Source organism: Phoenix dactylifera, unplaced genomic scaffold (genome assembly GCF_009389715.1).
Source record: "Phoenix dactylifera cultivar Barhee BC4 unplaced genomic scaffold, palm_55x_up_171113_PBpolish2nd_filt_p 000796F, whole genome shotgun sequence".
Lineage (NCBI taxonomy): Eukaryota > Viridiplantae > Streptophyta > Magnoliopsida > Arecales > Arecaceae > Phoenix > Phoenix dactylifera.
In genome coordinates, this window is record NW_024068163.1 from 133,375 (window position 1) to 153,534 (window position 20,160).

The 20,160-nt window shown below is 38.0% G+C and overlaps 1 protein-coding gene and 1 non-coding gene across 2 annotated transcripts in view; both read left to right on the forward strand.

Moving 5' to 3' along the window:
• LOC103718613 (DNA mismatch repair protein PMS1) overlaps positions 1 to 11,916 on the forward strand; it is a 66,120-nt gene extending 54,204 nt beyond the window's left edge. The window contains 1 exon segment of the mRNA XM_039120380.1: positions 11,647 to 11,916. The gene's annotated coding sequence lies outside the window, so the exon portion shown is untranslated.
• On the forward strand, positions 5,153 to 5,283 carry LOC113461025. Its single transcript, XR_003382946.1, has one exon. It is a non-coding gene; the product is annotated as a small nucleolar RNA snoR127 (small nucleolar RNA).
• Positions 11,917 to 20,160: the final 8,244 nt, after the last annotated feature.

Below are 20,160 nucleotides of genomic sequence, written 5' to 3' on the forward strand. Positions count from 1 at the left end.
ATAAAATATATAGTATACATGAGGGGAAAATGCAATTGATTGTCACAATCTAAACTTTAAAAGTGGATCTACTCCTATGCCACGAAAAAAAAAAAATCATCAATGCTTTGGAATATTATATTTTAAAATTTATCTAGCATGTTATTTATTTCAAATTTTAGTTTTTAGAATTAACATCTTCCACCAAAAGGGTAATTTTTCTAATTCCAATTCTAACTAAAAAATTATAAAATTATTCAATTAAGATTTCCATTAAATAGGGATATAGGGGAAGCACCCATTGTTCAGTTATTTGGATCGCTTTGTGTTTCCATTTTTTAGGATTCAAAATATTTTGATATGTAAATACAAGCTAAAATGCTATGATCCTGCATTTTGCAAGTTTCTTGCATTAGATAACACCACCACTACCTACAAGAAGAAGAAAGAAAAAAATGAAAGGTATTACGAATTTTGTATAAAAATCTACTTAATCATTAATTTCATAGAAAAAATGATTTTTTTTTTTTTTAAGAATGATACTTGTTTTGATATCATTAGACAATTTTGTCCCTAGGCCCAAGAATGAGGCTTGCAATATACAAAATTGGAAATGCTCTATCTGCCTTTTAGATTACCCCTCCTCTTGTGCTGGGGTCTAACAGTATTATGGGCTCTCCCATCTTTCCTCCCAAGGGGGAAAAAAGCTTTCTTATAAATCAATATTTTTGTGGCAAAAGGTGAATTTTTCATAAAAGAGTGAATCTCATAACTTCTAGAACTTTTAAGTAATTGAGTATTATATCAGGGATCTTTAAATAATTTTCCTACACATGATTCATAAGTTTGGCAAGTTCAGCCGATTTCATGGGGAAGCAGGGGCTTACAGTTAATTTATTGTTGGAGCAGGTATCTGGAATAAATTTCATCGGCCTACGGAAGTCGGTACCTGCTTGCCGACTTTTTTCGATGTTTGGAATATTACATGTTAACCCCTCATATTTCGATACGAAGTTAAAAAAAAAACCCATTCTCCGTCCTGGAACCCTACCGCCCTGCGTTTTTTTTATTCCTTCGCCCGTCGCCGGCGACTCTTAAACTGTAAAACCTAATGCCAATTCGAAGGGAGAGAGGGGAGGGAGAATAAAGCGACGAACCGCCTTCTCTTTGGATCCAAAGGGTTCCAAAGTGGTGGCGACTCCGGCGGTGGCGATGGTGGTGTCTATCGTCGGCGGCGGAGCCGGAGGAGGATCGGCTCTTCCACCAACAGGTCATAGGCGACCATGTAATTAGTTAATCTTTCTTTCTCCCTCTCTTTGATTACCTTTGGGCCCGCCTCCCCCCGCCGTCGATCGCCACCACCCACCGTCATCTCCTCGTCTCCTTCGCTATCCCCCGATCCAAACCCTAGAAAGATCCAATCGCTCTAGCGTATTCCTCCGGTGGTCTCGACCGACTCTTGGGCTGTCCGACCTCTGCTCCTTCGAAATCATCCGATCTTTGGTTCCTCGCTTTAACTCCGATTCGCTGATCGTCCGAAAGAATGTCTCTTTTTATCTCGTTCCATCGTCGGAGTTCGGAAGGAACAAATTCACACGAAAAAAGGAAAAAAAAGTGGTGCATTTCTTGCTGACGTTTCCCTAGATTTTTGGGTTCTCTCTATCTCGGATTGGAAAAAAAATGGTTCCTTTCTTACCTTCTTAGTGACTTCTTTCTATTATACCTTCGATGCTGTTTTCAAGCTTCCTTTCTCTTTTCTAAAGACGGAGCAAGGGCATCCGATGGTAAGATCCTTAATTTTCTTGTTGTTTGGGGTTTTTTCCTCTCATTCCCGTCCTTATGGTAGTGTATCTTACAGGGTTCACGGTCTTATTCTTTTTAGACTGGAATTCATGGTTTTATTTCGGTGGCGCTTTCTATATGGGTAGTTTTTCACCGGGTTGAAGAATGCGGAGAGTTACAAGGGGCACTTGGTAAATTCTGATGCCTGGATGACATTCACCTCCCGGAGGTTATCTCTACTTCAAGGGCTCGTTTGGTTCGCAGGAAAATGAGGGGGGAAAGTGTGGTCAACGGGAAAGTAATGAAATGCCTCTTGTTTGGTTGGAGTTTTCAAAGGAGAGAGATGGGAAAGTTGTATTCCCATGGAAATATGATTCCCACATTTCATAGGAAAGTCTTTCCCATGAGAAACATGGGAAAGTTACTTTCCCATGAGGTGGGAATCACTCTTTTTTTATTTTTCCCAAAAGACCCTTCAGCATTAAAGAAGCTTTAAAGAGGCATTAAAGACCTAATTTTTATTAAGGGCATAATAGAAATTATACATAACTTTCCTAGGAAAGTGGATGGTCAACCAAACTTAAGCACTTTGGAAATTTGTCACTTTTCCATGGTTAACCAAACATGCCAAAAGTACTTTCCTAGGTATCCTCTTCCTAGGAATCTGATTCCAGGAATCATATTCCTAGGAGGGAAAATACTTCCGTGAACCAACGAGCCCCAAAGGTGATATCTTGATCTTTTCTGCATCCCATGTGGGTTGAATGCTGCTCTATGAGGGCCTAATTTAGTATGCTGTGGTGTTTGTTAGAATGGCAGTAGGTTTTGGAGGATGCCTGAATGTTATCTATGCAGGGCCAGCCCGAGGCCTCGGCCCAAAGAAAGGCCTCCGGGAGGCAAAGAGAAGATAACTACAGAAGGAAAGGAGTAGGCAAAAAGGCACCAACTTGCGATGCAATAAAAGAGGAGAGGAGAGAAAGAGATTGAGAGAGAGAGAGTGAGAGAGAGAGAGGGGGGGGAGGGAGGTTCCTTGCCCTATTTTCTGTGTCTGACCGTGACCAAAAGGAAGCAAAGGCCCTATATAAAACGGGAACAGGAGCTGGCTACGAGCCTTCCCCCTTGATGGAAGGGAGGTGGAGAGCTTCCTGGCCTGCTGAGGGGCAATTTGGGAAGTTGGGGACAGTAGTTTTGTTTTTGGTGGAGAGAAAGAGAGAGGAGGGATTTGGTTGGTTGATACACATGTCTGAAGCCACTCTTATCTTTCATCCCTTCTCTTTTTGGTTTTGGTCTTGGTTTTCCTTCCCTCACATTACTCATGATCCAGCTGGGCCATCAGGAAGAAAGATAGGGGGATTGGAGATGGACTTCTTGGAGGTTGGAGATTCTTTTAATTTTCTCCTCTCTGTTTCTTCTCCCCTCTTGGGTGGTAGAGAGAGAAAAGGAGGGGGGGTGTTGTTTGAATGGCTGCTGCTGTGCTGTGATGTTGCAGTTGCTGCTTGGGTACTCACTTGAAGGGGAGATGGTGGGATGGGACTTTTATTAATTAGATGGAGTGAACCGTCGCAAATTCAAACTTGCGTCGAAAATGCTCTTCATTCCTCTGTCTCGTTTCCGTTCATACGTATGAAATAAATTACATTACTTCTCATAATGCCCCTACTTTCTCTTATAGAGAAGTCCCTTTCTGGACAAATTCTTTTCTTTACCTTGACCATGAAGTGCCATGGGATAACCTTTTCCTATTCTGCTCTTGCTTGACATGGTAAACAGTATTACCAAGCATTATCTCAGTTATTTAATCAGTTTTATGGGCCCTTCTTTTAGAGTAAGAACTTTTCCGTGCTTCCATTCAAGAATTATATTAAACTGAAGAGGCTTCTTGTCTATCTTTGTTAGATTCATGCATCTTTGTTGAAATAGTGTACTTGACAGCTATCTATTTCCATATCATTTTTTAAGTATTTTGTACTTATTAAATGTTTTTATTATTAAAAAATAAAAGGCCTTATTCACTGAATTCGCCTTAGGCCCCAAAATGTATTGGGCCGCCCCTGTATATATGCGTGGGAATGCAAGCAAATATCTCCAGGTTCCAGGCGGGGTTTGCAGGAAAAATCTTTATATGGAAATGTTTCATATTGGATATACAACTGCCTTATACCTGCATTGTTATTTTTGGTTTAAGTAGAGTATGCTTGACACCAGATAGTCCTTGAATCTTGATATGGTTTGAAACCCATTTGATGGGAATGACATCATCAAAATAGATGGTAGCTCATAATAATTTTGAGAGTAACATAGTGTAGGTACATGTAATGTCTTGCTAGACAATCGCATGCCAAGCAAATTCCTCGGCCCCTTAGTCATTGCTTTGATGGATTTAATTTTGAACATTCTGTTCATCTAGTTATAGAGAATCTTGACTAGTCTTATTCATCACTGTTCATGCCAATTACACATGCTATGATCATAAAGGGTGTGCTTGCAACATTTAGGCTTCACAGACCTGTTGGTTTCTAACATTGTCCTGTTCTTACTCAACCAAGCATCTAGCTCAAAATGCTCATACTCTGTGTTTGTATGTGCATGTACTCTCTTTTTGCCCTCAAAATTTGATTTATACAATATGACCAGAATAATTACTTAGAGATTGTAATAATCATACCAACAATAATTACTGATAGCTGAGGCATGTGTTGGTGTTACTTAGTCAACACAACTTTAACCAAAGTAGTTGTGGCAACAGACTGAGTGGGATTGCATCTTACAGGGACCATGTTACTGCTTAAGCACATGTCAGCAATATATCCAACTTGAGCAAGAATGGCCTGATAAACTAATTGATAAAATAGAAAAAGTTACAAAACTAATATAGCAGTGTACTTCTGTTTTGAGAGCATTTTCACCAAGTCCAGCTCCAAGCCATCTCGAAGAAGGTATGATGACTGCCTAGTCAGATGTGCCACAAAACTAACTGATTAAAGTAGTTCCACTTCTGAGCATAATACTTCAAGAGTTGTTTTAGTTTTACATGATTCTCCTCCCCTGCCCCCCCACCCCTCATATGTATATCTTCAAAAAAAAATTATAAAAAAGAAAATCATTCATGTGCCAAGTGCTCCAATCATCTTAATGGCTTTTTCTCTTGTTGTTATCCTGCTCTCTCTTATCTTGAATTTAAGTTTTTTCTCCTAGAAAGGAAGTAAAGGCATTGCCTTTTCAGATGATGAAATGAAATAAGTCATTTTCAGGCGGTAAACTTTCAGAATGCTCGAGCATTTGAAAAGCGTGTTCTATTTTTAAACAAGGTCCCATCTGGAATGATGCGAAATTAGCCAAATCAGACATCTATGTGCTCCTGCAGGCTTTCTCATACAAGCTTTCCCTAATATTGGTGCTGTTGGTGAAATTTCCTTTCTTGGGAAATTTTGCTAAGCACTTTCTTGAGCTTGCATTTAGATGCCTTCAGTGGAAGCGCATATCTCTGATGATAACAGCGAGATTGGTTGCTTGCTGACCAGATATGTTCCAGTGAATTCCTAGATTGAACATGCATTCTCGCCATGCCTTCTATTTGGATTTGTGGAAGCTTGATTCTATCTTTACTATTTGATTGCATATTTAATATCTGCATCACTTTGCCCTTTTCTAACAATTTAATGTTTGAAAAGTACAACTTCAGGAGTTTAAGACTTGCTAAGGAACAATTGACAGGTGCTTGTTGATAATGTTACAATTGCCTGCATAAATTTGATACAGTTGCCGGCATAAGTTTGATTTTGAAACTGCCGCTTTGTCTTCAATGTTTTTTCTCTTTTTTTTTTTTCAACTGTCACTATTTTCAAGTAATGGTTATTTATTTTTATTACAGCTTATTTAACATGTTCCTGGCAAATTATTCAGAAAATCATTAGAAAACTGGACGAGATTTGATCTTCATGAGGTCTGCCAAACTTGTTTTAAGTGATGCCCGTGCAAACTACGTTCAAAATTTTTGTTTGGCCTATATCCCATGTCAGCAGGCTGAATCTGATCCAAACATATCCAAAATTTTGGACAGGTCTGATCCTATCCCCTGGTCCAAAATAATATAAAAGTAAGCGCATAGTTTAACACATTGACTACTTGACACCCCTATCTCAGTTCTTGGTGCAAATTATGTTAATTTTAAGAGCATTTTGCATATAGGAACCCAAGCTTTTGACAATATTGTGTATTAAACCTTTCCTTATCCTTGTTTACAAATCTACACAGATAAAGTTATGTTCTTACGTGTCATTCAGGAGCACCCATAATGTATTCCCTGCATCAGTGTTAAGAAGATAAAATACTTAAACCATCACATGCTACAGATTATGGGCTGAATAAGATTGAGGATGATTTGACCTATGTAAAGTACCAATCCATATTATAGATGAACAAACAAATATGGCGAAACAAGATGATTCCTTCAGTTAAGGCTTTTCGTCATCATAATTTTCCAAAGAAGCACTTGGGACCATGAGGATGTAAACTTGGTGAGGGGGTAGAACGTAATGACCCTAGTCTATACATAGGAAACGAAATATGTAATGGATGCGTACAAAATATGAAAATGAACCCTTTTGCTAAGGTACTAAGTGTTGTCAAGCATCGTCTTAGATGACATGCTTTGAAGACTAATATATATGACTTTTCTAACTAGATTTTTGGGTTTTAGTAATGCTTATGTATAAAAGAACTTATGAAACTTAATGTTTGACAAACACAGTTGCATTTAAAAGACAATTTTGACTCGGAACCAAAAATCAGGATTTTCCAGGTTTTGGTAATGCTTATGCATGAAAGGATTTATGAAACCTTAAGGTTTGACAATACCATTGCATTTAAAAGATACAATTTTGACTCAGAGCGAAAAAAATAAGGATTTGAGCTAAAGTTGGGAAATCAACTTTTTGTTCTCGAGGAATTGGAATTTTTAAATATTTTTCTTGAATTTAAGTAGTAGGTGCTTCTTTGCTTACATGCAACGTCTTAAGTAAATGGAAATAGAAATGAAAATAAAAAAAGAGGACATTTACTGAAATGATAAGGATGAAGATGAGGATGATGACAATGATGAAGCAAAACTTGGCAAGAATTTTCTTGGTTTCCTTTTGCAACATAGGTAAGTAACTTTCTTCATGGATTTGAAATTTAGTTTCTTTTTGTTTAGTGTTTCATTTGAATCTCTTAGTCCATTTTAAGCTCATTCATGGTCTTCGAGTTTTAAGCTGCATGGTCCTTGCCAAATTCTATGATTTTCCTTGTAAGTAACTTCGCCATGTTTTCGAATTCAAGTTTTGTGCTCTCAAGTCTTGAAATAAATCTCAAAATCTGTATATTTGATAATGAGCCTCCTTCCTACCATTAGATCTAAACTTTGATATGATTGATGTTTTTGAATCCCATAATCAGTTTTAAGCTTACAAATATAATTTGAGTGGATGCGGCTTATGGCCCATGTGTGATTAGGGGACGCTACGATACGAACCCTTTCGGGGGTGACCATAGGCCGATCGTGACGTTTGCAATTGGATTTGGATTCTTAGCCTAGTGAGAATCCTACGTTTTAAACCGAGGGAGTATGTGAGGACTTGCTCGAGCATATGTTTAGTCCCACATTGGTTGTGTGCTGGGGAGATCTTGAGTAATATACAAGGCTAAGGAGCTTAAATAATATCTTCCAGCTAGTCTTTTTGGGTGAGGTCTGAGTCGTTGTACCTTTTTATGTTGCAAAATAATAATTCTGCCTCTTTCTAAAAATTGTTCATTAGTTGTTCTTGAGCGGTTCTTGACAATTGTTTGCTATTCGCGGTATTGATAAGGTCCAAGAGGGGGCCACAAAGAGCTGCTCAATTAAGTACTAAAATCTATTTTAGGTTATCGCCACAAATTATTCGAAAGCATTATTGCATCATAAGTTTGTAGAGCAATTGTCAGTAGTGCAAAAAATGGATTCATTTGCTGTCAGGTGAGGGTGCTATAATATAATAGATATATTAGAGGTAGTTATTTAACATCTTTTAGCAAGATCTTTTTCCATCTAAGTCCTTTCATTTTTTGAGCATCTGAGCTGTTTACTGATTCAGGAATATGATTTGTTGTATTCTTTCCGTACAGAGATGCCTGTTAGCATTTAATGACATGGACTAGATGAACAAACTGTCACAGTGTTATTTGCAAATTCATCTTTGAGCCTGCATTTTCTGCCATGTAGGAAGTTGATTCTAATAGAATATTATATCTGGAGTTGCTTCCGCATAGAAGACCACCTGGTGTAGGCAATGCAAGGGAAAGAGGTAGAGAGAACCGTGGAATTGAGTGGTCTAAAGGGACTGTACATGGTCAGGGTAATGGAAGCAGTGAAGGCAGTTGTGGCAAGGAGTGGAGCTGGTGGAAAGGCAGTGGTAGGAGAGGTATTAATTTCCATGCCTCAATTCAAGTTAATGTATTTACTCCACATATTTGAAGGACAGTATTGTCTTGAAGATAATTTATCATCTTATGGAAGACTGAGACCCTTTCTTTATGAGCTAGCTTTTAAATAGCAGGCATAATGTGAGTATCACTTTTTGATTTTTACCATCCATGGAATGATTAACTGGAGGAGGGCATGGGCATGGCTGATAAGAATTCAAGAAGAAGAAAAGCCATGCTTAGAGGTTATTTTCTTTGCTACATGATCAACATATGTGGAAGATTGCTTCACCTTTTTTGTTGCTTTTGCATGTAATTAACCAGGTATGGTTAGAAGGAAGTCTTCATTAGAGGATTAGATACAATTGTGGAAAGGAAAGAAAACAATCCTGGCCCACTTTCCTGTTTTACATTGACTTCAGAAAAAAGCAAATTGAACGATTATTTGTAATAGACGTACATCTGATTAAGATTTCTTATGGGCTTTCATCTTTTTCCTTTACAATGTGATCATTATTTTCGTATTTACAAGGAGGATTTACCTGTAACTAACAGACGCTAGTGGATGATCATTTGTAGTATGTCTTCTGGTTGTGTCTGGGCTTTTAGCTTTTTCCAATACAATATGTGATCCTTCAATCATTTCCGGTGTTTACATTGAGGATGTTGCATGTAATTGAAACAATATTTAGTCATTGTTTCTTGGCAGGGTTGAGACTGGCTTCCTCAATTCCAGCATGGAGATTTTGCTCAGTTGGTGTGTGTGTGATGCGAGGGTTATGTTAAATTTGAATTGATGCAAAATGGCAAGACTAGCGATAGAAAATGGGAAGTTTAGATGAGCAATAATGTCAATTTACATACACATTCCTGCAGTTGAGTTTTGAATGATGACTGTAGTATGGAATTCAATGATATACAATCGTATGTCGATTGGAAAGCAAGGCAGTAATTGATTGAAAGATGAGTCGGAGAGTGTTTTAGGTGCATTGTAGTTTAGGATCACTTAAGGGTGCAAGGTTAAAGTTGAGCAGGCTAGATGACCTTTAGCAATGCAACAGAAGAGGATAAAGTGACTGGAATAAAAATGTGATGGTGATCTTGGCAAAGGCCAGGAGACCTTGGTAATCGTAGAAGCAAATCCTCCACAGCATGAATGGTACAATTTTGGTGGGCTCTTTAACATAGATGGAAACATAGAGGAGATTTTACTTGACCAAGGAAATTACTAGAATCAAGGTAACTGAAAATGCATATCTTCTGTTCTCAACCCTTATGTTGATGTTTACAAAATGTATACACACACACACACATACATATATAAAAACTTAGAACCTACATATAGGGATGACAATGTATGCTGGTCAGGTCAGAATCTGCCCGGTCCAGACCCATTTCCAATTTGATCTAGTTAGGATGAGTCAAAGACGTACCAACCTTGCTAAGCATTTGATCAACCCCCTCTCTCCCCAACACATGACAACCTTCTCAAGGATAAGGTTGGTTCATATAGACCCAAAATTTAGCAGGTCAGTAAAACTGACCCAGACCCAGTTTTTTTTTTTTTTTTCTTTTATCTCCACCTGTTTCAGGCAACTTGGCAGGTTGAGGATGAGGGTTGCCGGCTTTTACTTTCCAGTCCTTGCTCCCTTGTTTCTCCAAAGCAGTTTGTGAGCATGCCCTAGTTTCTATTCAGAGCAAGTACGAATCAACCAACCATGTGATACTAACAAAGAATCAACATGAAAATGTTTAAACAGTGAACTTTTCTTCTTTGCAATTAAAGTATGTGGGGTTTCTAAGTATGAATTTCATTCTTATAGCTGACTAGTTATCATAGTCTTTGCTACCTTTCAAGGTTTATTTAGAAGTAATGACTGTGTGTTCCTCAGTTTCTTCATTCTACTTTTGGTTTTGTGCAAGGTGAACATCATGGAAATTTTAGCTGACTGAACTTGCATAATTTGTGTTCATTACTCGAAACTCTATTGAATTTTAACAGACTTACTTGCTCTTTGTTTATCCTGACACTGGTCCTAGTGTCAGTTTTTTGGTCAATTTGATGCTAGTGTGGAAATGTGCATGTCAACCTAGATATATTCTAATGCTGTTTCTGAGAATTTGGCATCATTGACATTAATTTATTTCCATTCCATAATGGTTTACTGGCATAGGCCTTGACATTATTCTTCAGTCCTCTCAAACAACCAGTCACTTCAAATGCCTTTCAAGCAGCTGAGGACACTGCATGACACAATAATATAATTATTGTATGTCTGACAGAGATAGGTATACACACTCTCAGGGAGGGAGAGTAAATTGATTATTTATAATGAGAGATGGCTGATCATCAAATTATCCAAGCAGGGACTTTCCTACATACTCTATACCTCATTTTATGAGGGATTTAGAGGCTGGTTCATGAGCTATAATAACTTTAGACATGTCTGATGCCTCTAATTCTACTCATCCATTTGCTAGCAAAACCAAAACCTCCTGAACGGAGAGCCGTTCTGGTACCTTATTATGTTAGAAACTACTTCCACCACACTCACCTTCCTATTAGAACTATTTAAAGAGGTATCCTTTTTCTGCTACATTCAGAAGTATCCTTTTGCTTGACCTCTAGGATAGGCTGAAATTTTGTTATTATAGCTGTGGTGAAAGATTGCAATCTAAAGGAGTTGTAGTTAGAACAATAGATCTTCACCTCATGTTTCTTCCTGATGTTGGTAAACTTCTTCAATATGCCCACATCTGATGAAATACTTACCATGAAACTTATCAATTGTTGATTTCATGAACCATTTTCTTCAGAGCAAGGTCACTGTTTATATTCTCTTGGCTTGGAGATCACACTTTCTCCTCATGGATCTTTGGTATGCATCCATGGTATCTCAGAGAGGTATCGTGTATTTCTAATCATAAAAAAAAAAAAGAGTGTTCTATTGCATGAGGCTTCTGCCACTGCAGGGTCTAGGAAAGGTTAGGATAAACTATCATATTGTACATTGTGGTCATATTATAACTTATTGATGCTTCCATAAATTTAAAAGGTGGTTGCAAGTTTTTCATAGGTCTAGTCCGCCAGTCTTAGAAACCATGAAGAATTGACGAGTATTTAGAGTGTTTGATGCATATCCAACTTGCCTGTATGTGTCGCCACAAATTCTTTAAGCTAGTTCTAATCTATGATGCATTTCGCTTGCACAGCCTCTCAGGTTGTCTTCACTTACTATGCTTGCTCTAAAAAGCAAAAGATGTTTTAGTTGGCAATTCAGTATCCTCTTGACATAAATATAGATACAACAAGTACAGCAAATAGCATTAGTTATGTTAATAGTTCACAGATGTCATAGATTGTCGCAAATAACTTATGAAACTGTTGGTGAGTCATTCAGTCATTGGGATGCATGGTCTAACAAGTTTATAATTTTCTTTTTGCAGGCATCTTTTTGCCAAAACAATGATGTAGGTATAATCTGGAGGAGTGCTGCCTGAGACATTCCTGGCATTTCGACCTAGGGGGTAAAGATGCTTCCTCTGTTTGCTGTTATATCTTCATTCTGATTCTCTTTTGAAGACTTGTATCTGACTGGGCTGTTTAACAACCTCTCACTCCAATGGTTTAGAAAATTGTTGCTCTGACCTTTATTTCTAATTTGTGGTGCATATCTAAAATTATTTCAAGTAATTGAAGATTTTTTTGAAGATAAATGATAACTTTATTACTTTCCATTCAAAATAATTGATGAACCAATAAAACTTAATAAAATTAGGATCTATGCGTGCATGATTCATCTATGTAAATTGTTGCGAGAAGGATGCATTTTCTAACCGGGAACAATCAAGCGGTAGACTGCAACTGGTTCATATTGGCTCTTATTCTGGCTTGATATGGATTATTAATCCAAATAGACCTTACATCTAATATTTGAAGAACTCAGGTGCAACCAACTAACTTGAGACTTGAGAGCTTGACTTAGATTGACCTGAATAGCCCTAATGTCTGAGATTCAGGCACAGGTGCAACGCACTTTATTGATGGTCAGCCTAAACTTAAAGCTTTAGGGCTGCCATTTGTATCTAAACAAGACTGATGCCACTTCTGCAGGGTCCACAATTGACTTGGACTCTAGGTTCAATTTAGGGTCTCTATCCAAGGGTGGTCTAAATATTATTGAAGATTTGCTACATTCAAATAAGATTGAATAGAAGTCTGGGTCTGCCAATCAAGGATATGTTTGGTTATAATGAGAATGGCACAAAAAAAACTCTCTTTTTAAAAATCTACTTTTTGGTTACTTCTTTTAATAAAAATTAATAAGTTAAATAATGTATCACTGTATCTTCAGAATTTTTTTCTTTCTTTCTAAAACAAAAACATAAATTTTCTTCCAACCAAACATACCTAAAAGCGAAATTCATAGATGACTCGAGTATTGCATCAATAATTTAACAGTACGACATTCGTATCTCTTTCCTGAAGTTTCCGTTCCGTTCCCCAAATTCTTGATATCATGTTGGTAAAAAAAGATTGCGTCATAATCAGCTATTACATATTTAGCTTTTATAAACTGATTTCAGTAGCAGCACTTCCTGAGTAATTCTTCTATATAAAAAAAAAATCATGGGGAATTCTTCATGGGGGATAAAACCTGAAAGATGAGACAAGTATTGGCAATATTGCATTCCATGGACCACAATGTTGTGGCGCTCCTTTTCTTTTGTGCCCAGCACCATCTCTTTCTTGTTCTGTAGCAAAAAAAAAAAAAAGAAAAAAAAGCCATCTCTTTCCACGCAGCTCCGTTCCCCGTTCCAACGGCTCCATGATTGATTTTAAATCGTCACAAGTGACGCCATCATCACCAAAGGCCAAAACTATGTCTCAGAGGTCAGACGAGATGGCAAGCTCTCTCTCTCTCTCTCTCTCTCTCTCTTGTCCTCCACTTTTCCACGTCTTACGTCGCGTGCTCTGTATCTTTTACTGAACTTTCGGGTCCAAGCCAAACCCAGCTTTTAATTCTCAATCTCTCTTTATTTACGTGCTTCCAACCTTTCACAATGACCTGAGACTTTGGCAGGTCATTAAGAAAATCGAACTCTTTTCTTTTGTCTCCAAAAGATACGAGTAGATACCATCCATCCACGTCAACCAAATGGCCTTTTACTTAAGAGTTCCTCTTAGCCACTGATGCCGAGGGAAGAGAGGAAAAAAAAAAAAAGAAGAAAGCTGGAAGGATTGGGAACTTATATTGACGTTGAACAAAGGAGGCATGTGTCATTGAGATGGTAGCTCAGTGAAAGTGTGGCTTTACTGTCATTGTGGAGACCGGATACTTTCTATTCGGACGTTGATTAAATTGTGGAGACCGAATGCTTCCTACTCGGACACGGAATTTGGAAGGGTGTATCGCTCTGCTGGTAGTCTTGGTGGTGCCAGATGTAACGTACTCACATGTGGTACTCGTGCCGGAGTCCAGATAGATAACCGAGCTGGCGCTGTCGGCCGCGCGCTGCTGCAGTGGGCGCAGAACCTCGCGCAGGGGCTGGATATGGCCTGCGCGGGGCTGCGCCGTGGGCTGGAGGTACTGGCCACTGAGAACTTGACTTCATTCGAACATTCTCCTGGCAGGATGGGGGGGCCAATAGGAGCTGCTACGCGGGGTGGGTTTGCCTCTTCCTCCCCCTTCTCCTTTTTTCTAGCGCGCACACACACAAAAAAAAAAAAAAAAAAAAAAAAAAGAAAGAAAGAGAGGAGGAGGCATGAATGCTGAAAAAGTAAGGGTTGATTGGAAATTTGGAAGTGATCATGACCCAAGCAATTGGCAGCTTGCAGGGGGTGAAAAGCATTGCTACTATCTGTGATCATGCAGACATTTAACACGCACCGCTTACAATGACTTGCGCAGGGGGAATATTATATTGTGTCCACACTATCATGTCTTGAGCCAAATAGATACGCCAAGGCCCAAGGATATGAGTGGATGATATTTCTCACATAAGAAAATCTAAGGTTGAGAAACTTGCTCCTAATTGGGTAAATATCTATTTCTAGATTTTTATTACATATTTAGACCATTTAAATTCGCGGATGTCGTGCATTCAGCCAAGGACTACAACAACCACCAAGGGTGGGTCCATTTTTGCTGTGTGCCACTTGTTCAACAAAACTTAGCCGAGGTCACTTTCTCTCATACATCAAGGTGAGCCTTTTGAACACGGAGTTTACCAATTGAAGGATTTTTAGCAGGTAGAAAAGCTTTTAATATTTGGATAGAACAGAAGAGATGGATAATTTTAATACTTTTGCATGATATGCATGAAATCAAATCTTGACCATAAGATGGCTGGATGTGTCATTGTTCTCTCACCATTAAAAAAATACGCACATTTGGTACTGGTGTTTTTGAATCAATAATTAAGTCAAAATGTAACATCTGTATCTTTTATCATACCTTTTTCCAAATATTAATGAGACTCATCCCTCGTGCCAAGGTTAGTCAGCTATATAGTTAAGCTTAATATCCGAGTTATTGTATTAGAAAAGATAATCATAACTTTTGGCGCCTAAAGGATTGTTTATGAGATTATTTTGCACTTCCTATCATTGTCAACGTTTGGAATGGCAGGAATGTCTGCGTTCGACTGTCATACAAAGTGCATCATTTTTATAACCTAACTACAATTATTGCTAGTAACTTCTAGGGAAAGAAGTAAAGGAACAAGACAGCCATAGGAATTTGGAGTTTTAACTATGATTTAGAGAGTGTTTTGAGGGTGAATGAAAGGGATTTCACCTTTGTGTAATTTCGAGAACATTTATCAATGATTCTAAAATTTCTGTTCCAAGTTTTGAATGTGAATACTCATTATCTATTACAACAGTGGACCAGTTGTTGTAAATTATTTCTCAATTTTTTAAAAAAATATACTAGAACTTCATATAATATGTTCAATATCACTCATATTATATTTTTATTTTAAACAAACTTGAATATTTTTACCGTAATGATAATCATAACCATAGTAATGACCACCTTGCAAATAATTATGGAGCAATCCTTGTTATTATGGTAGCCTTGGTGTAAGTTTTACAATTTTTTTTTCCATGACTTCTCTTCAAATTAGCTTCTTTTCTCCTACTCTTTTTGAGACACTTCACCATAAATTTAAAAAATTCCCAATGAAGTCTCCTCAAATCTCAGCAGGAAATTACTATCAAAATCACCACTTATTTCAAAAGCGTAAGTTAATAGAATGAGGTAGATTTATTTATATATTTAATTTTTTTACATTTCTCCTCACATGTGGGTCGGACTTCTCTTTTAATGGGTGAGCCCAACATATGAATTTTTTTAATAATAGGGTTAAAGAGTGTGGAAACAGAGTTCGAACTCAAGATTTCTACTCTAATACCATGTTGAAATCACAACTTTTTCCAAAAACTTAAATTAATAGAATGAGGTAAATTTATTTATGCATTTTAATTTTCTTACAATTACAATAGTTCTTTTATTTATTTTTATTTTTTTTTGTGTGCGCACGTGCGAGGTAATGATTGACAATCATTTTAGTTAAGATGTAGTTATCACAGTGCTATTAAGGTGGCATTGCTGTCCGTCCTTGCTTTTTGGCTATTGCTAAAAAGCGCCCTTGCATATGCTTGCCAGCCCTAAGTTTCCTTTATACCTTCATCATTGAGATGTGGCTCAGCTCTCTTATTGGTACTAATAACAAGTTTTTGAAGGTTAAACTTTAGAGTTTCCAGCATCCTAGACTCGGCATATAATCTTTTAGTAACTCTATTTTTCTATTAGTGTTTATCCTATTCAATTTCTTTCGCATCTCATGGATGCCACATGCATCAATTAGTTAACAAACATCTTGTATGCAAATAAGTAGAAAAGCAGAGGCAACAAGAAAAATACCTCAATAATAACATAAAAGCTTTGTACAAATCAAATATATTAGTAATGTCTTTTTTTTCCACTAAGGCTGCTAAGTGGTAAAATCATGAAAGGTTGAATATATCCAAGGTATTCCGAACCGTTACTGATAGGCGTACCGGTGGTCTACCGGACCGGTTTATCGTTTTTGGTACCGTTTCGGGACCGGGCCCGTACCGATAGTTGGAGCCAGAGAAGTCGAAGTGAAAGAGAGAGTGAGCAGGGAGGAAGGGAAAAGGAGAGGCCTCTGCCGCCAACGGAGAGTTTCAAAATAGGAGATGCGGCCGCGGCCTCGATCTCCGCCACGCCCCCGTGGGCTCCGCCGCCCCCTTGCGGGCTCCGCTGGCAACGAAGGCCTCTCCTTCTTCCTCTCTTTCCCGTTCGTTCTTTCCTTCTCTTCTTCTTTTCGGCTTCGACTAGATTCTCTCAGTACAGACTGCGTACCATTTTTAGGACTGAACAGTACCGATCAGGATTTGAATCGGTAAGATGCGTGTTGAATCGGTCAGTATGGGCTGGTCGGTACCTGTAGGCGTACCGGTGGTCTGCTGGACTGGTTTATCATTCTTGGTACCGTTTCGGGATCGGGCCCGTACCGATAGCTGGAGCCGGAGAAGTCGAGGTGAAAGAGAGAATGAGCAGGGAGGAAGGGAAAAAGGAGAGGGCTCCGCTGCCAACAGAGAGTTTCAAAATAGAAGATGCGGCCGCGGCCTCGGTCTCCGCCGCGCCCCCGTGGGCTTCGCCGCCCCCCTGCGGGCTCCGCTGGCAACGAAGGCTTCCCTTTTTTCCTCTCTTTTCCGCTCGTTCTTTCCTTGTCTTCTTCTTTCCAGCTTCGACTAGATTCTGTCGGTATAGACTATATACCTTTTTTACGCCGAACAGTACCGATCATGATTTGAATCGGTAAGATACGTGCTGAATCGATCAGTATGGGCCGGTTCAGTATACCATGAATATATCTTAGATTTGTGTGTAGTTCTATATGACACTATCACCATCGGCACGTGCGGAGGTAGAGAGAGAGAGAGAGAGGGGCCACCAATTGAAGGCAGAAATTTTGCTGATAATATGACAACATGCACGTACCAAATGGGGCAGAGAGAGAGAGAGAGAGAGGACCACCAATGGAAGGCAGAAATTCTGCTGATAATATGGCAACGTGCACGTACCAAATGCCAATGTTTTGATAGAGGTCAGGTGATGTGAAATAAAATATAATTTTTAAAAATAGTGGGAAAATAATAAAGATATATTTATTTTGACTGCCTACATGTGAAATACTATAAAAAATAAACTATAATTTTTTGGTACATTGATAAATCATAATTTATAAAAATATAGGAAGATAAAGGGAGTTACCCCCTCCACATCTTTAAGCTCACATGCACAAGAGCCAAGGGAACAGGAAAGTAGGCACCTCCTTGTAATATGGTTGCAAAGTTAAAAGCTAATTTTTACCCTGCAAGGAATGCTCCATCGTATATGGCAAATAATCGCGCATGGCCTCTGCACGGCGCATTGGCAGGGAGGCAAGCAAGCAAAGAATTTTTCTTTTCTTTTTTTTTCTTTTTTTTTCTTTTTTTGTATATCTGCATCTCACACCTAACATAACGAATATAAGTGTAGCCCATAAAATTTAAAAAATAAAAAAATATGAAAAAATGAAACCAAAACATAGTTGTCCCAAATAAAATCTCAAGAATGCTAAGCTACAAAGGATGTCATCCAATCCGCCGCACTGTTTGCCTCTCTGTAGGCATAAGTAGCTTGATGGAAGTCGCACTCACTCAAAAGACTGTAGATATCGTAGATCAGCCGCATTCCACCGGCCCCACGATCCGGCTTCTGAATCCACTCGATCATTATGGCTGAGTCCTCCTCAAGAACGATGTGGTTCACGCTCAGCACACGCTTTGCATAGGAGACTCCCTCCCACGTGGCTCTGGCCTCCGCACCGACCACTCAATCATTTTTTGCTTTTGGATGTAGGATTGTTATGCACAGCAGAAGATTAAATGAAGTAAATTATTTTACTAACCTCCGGCCATCGTTGATTAAGCACTTTGATTAAACACCAACTAAGTACCTCACACGAGAAGAGGAAGACCAAGCACCTGAGGAGGAAGAGACCTACGGGAGAGAGAGGGGAGGAGATCTAGAGCTTCCAACCTATGCAGGACTTGAGTGCCTTAGGTGATGGATCCACAGGCTATTTATACTGCTAGGTTAGAGACTCGGATCTTTATCTCTAAGGTTTATCTCTAATTAGTTTCCATCCATCATAGAAACTACCTGATAAGATAAACTCTGAATAATCTCTAATCAGATTGGAAACTTCTTTTTGGCCAATTTAATTCGATTTCAAAGCCATGTTCATCTCTTGGAATCCAACGAACCAATAAAATGATACGATACTTTTAACATATTCTATCCTTGCACAATTCATAGGTCATTGCACTTCAAAGTTATTTAATGCACGGTGTTGTATACAATTTAACAATTTATAAGTTAAGATGTTGATTATCATGATGCTTTTGGAGAACTTTAAAATCATGTTTTATAATTTTTAGATATTATGATTCATTAAATTAAAATTCTCCATATTGGTGATGCTGCAGAAATTTATCCTATAGTTTTTATTTTAGAACTTTTATTATAGAATTTATTATTAGAACTCTACGCAAACTAAATCTTCATGGAAAAACTATCCTCTTGAGACTGCACAAATGCAAGACCACTCACAAAACTTGTGGACCTCAGCTTATGCTGGGGATCATCTTATAAATTAAAGAGGGTTTGGCTGCAATTGAAGTTGAAAATATATAAGCATCCAACAAAAATATTATACATTAGGGTTTTTTTCTTAGATGCATCTAGTCAGATGAAGCTTTTGAAGGAAGGAAATTACAAAATCGACGCTTCATCCTAAGACATGGAGTTTGCTGAACTCAATCCTACTTTACATAATAGACATAATTAAGTTGTCTTCTTCCAAAAATCGTTCACCTTCTAAACTTAGCAAAGGCAAGATTTTCGAACCAAGTCTCTTATAATGACCGCCCAACAACTTCGCCAACTTGATAAATTGGAATATGAACTAACAAAAAGTATATATAATAATGTGCATGCGTGCGAGAGAGAGAGAGAGAGAGAGAGAGATGATATGAGTTCTTGTATACATTATTTTCATGTTGCTACATTTAATATGTGGTGTGTTTTGGAAGAGGCATTGCTTAGATTTCACGGGAGCAAACTCTATATGATTCGTTTGTACTTCTCGAATGGGGCTGGCCAACATTTCCCAAAATCATATGGAATATATACATATATGTATACATGTATGTACATACATATGCATGTATGTACGTATGTATATATGTATATGTATATATATATATGTAGGTTTTTTTGTATGAATATCCTTCTAAAATTGATATTTGCATATATATCCTCGTAAAACACTTATTTGGCTATTTTGCCCTTCTTTATCCTTATTTTTGCATATGTACCTACGCCATCTAACGTCGTTAAAAAATTAACGATTTCAAATTAAAATGGCTAAAATTCTCTTAATATAATGCAATCGCAATGGAGGACAAAAAAGCAATTTTAAAATTTTATTTTATTTTTAATTAAAATAAATATGATTTTTATTAAAGATATTAGAAGAACCATGGCATTTGTGAAAAATAATATTTTATGAAAATATAGAAATAAATATAAATTTTAAGACGATATTCATGTAAATTTAAATTTTTAAAAATATATTCATGTAAAACTCTCTCTCTCTCTCTCTCTCTCTCTCTCTCTCTCTATATATATATATATATATATATATATATATATATATATATATACTCGGAAGGCTGGCCGGGATTGTGACCTTCCGAGCGGACGAGGTCGGCTCGGTGACTGAGGGCTTGCGTGGAGGCGACATTGCGACCACGGGCTTGAACGTCACTTCTTCATTTCATCCCGAACTTGGTGGTTAAACTCTACTGCGGGACGATAC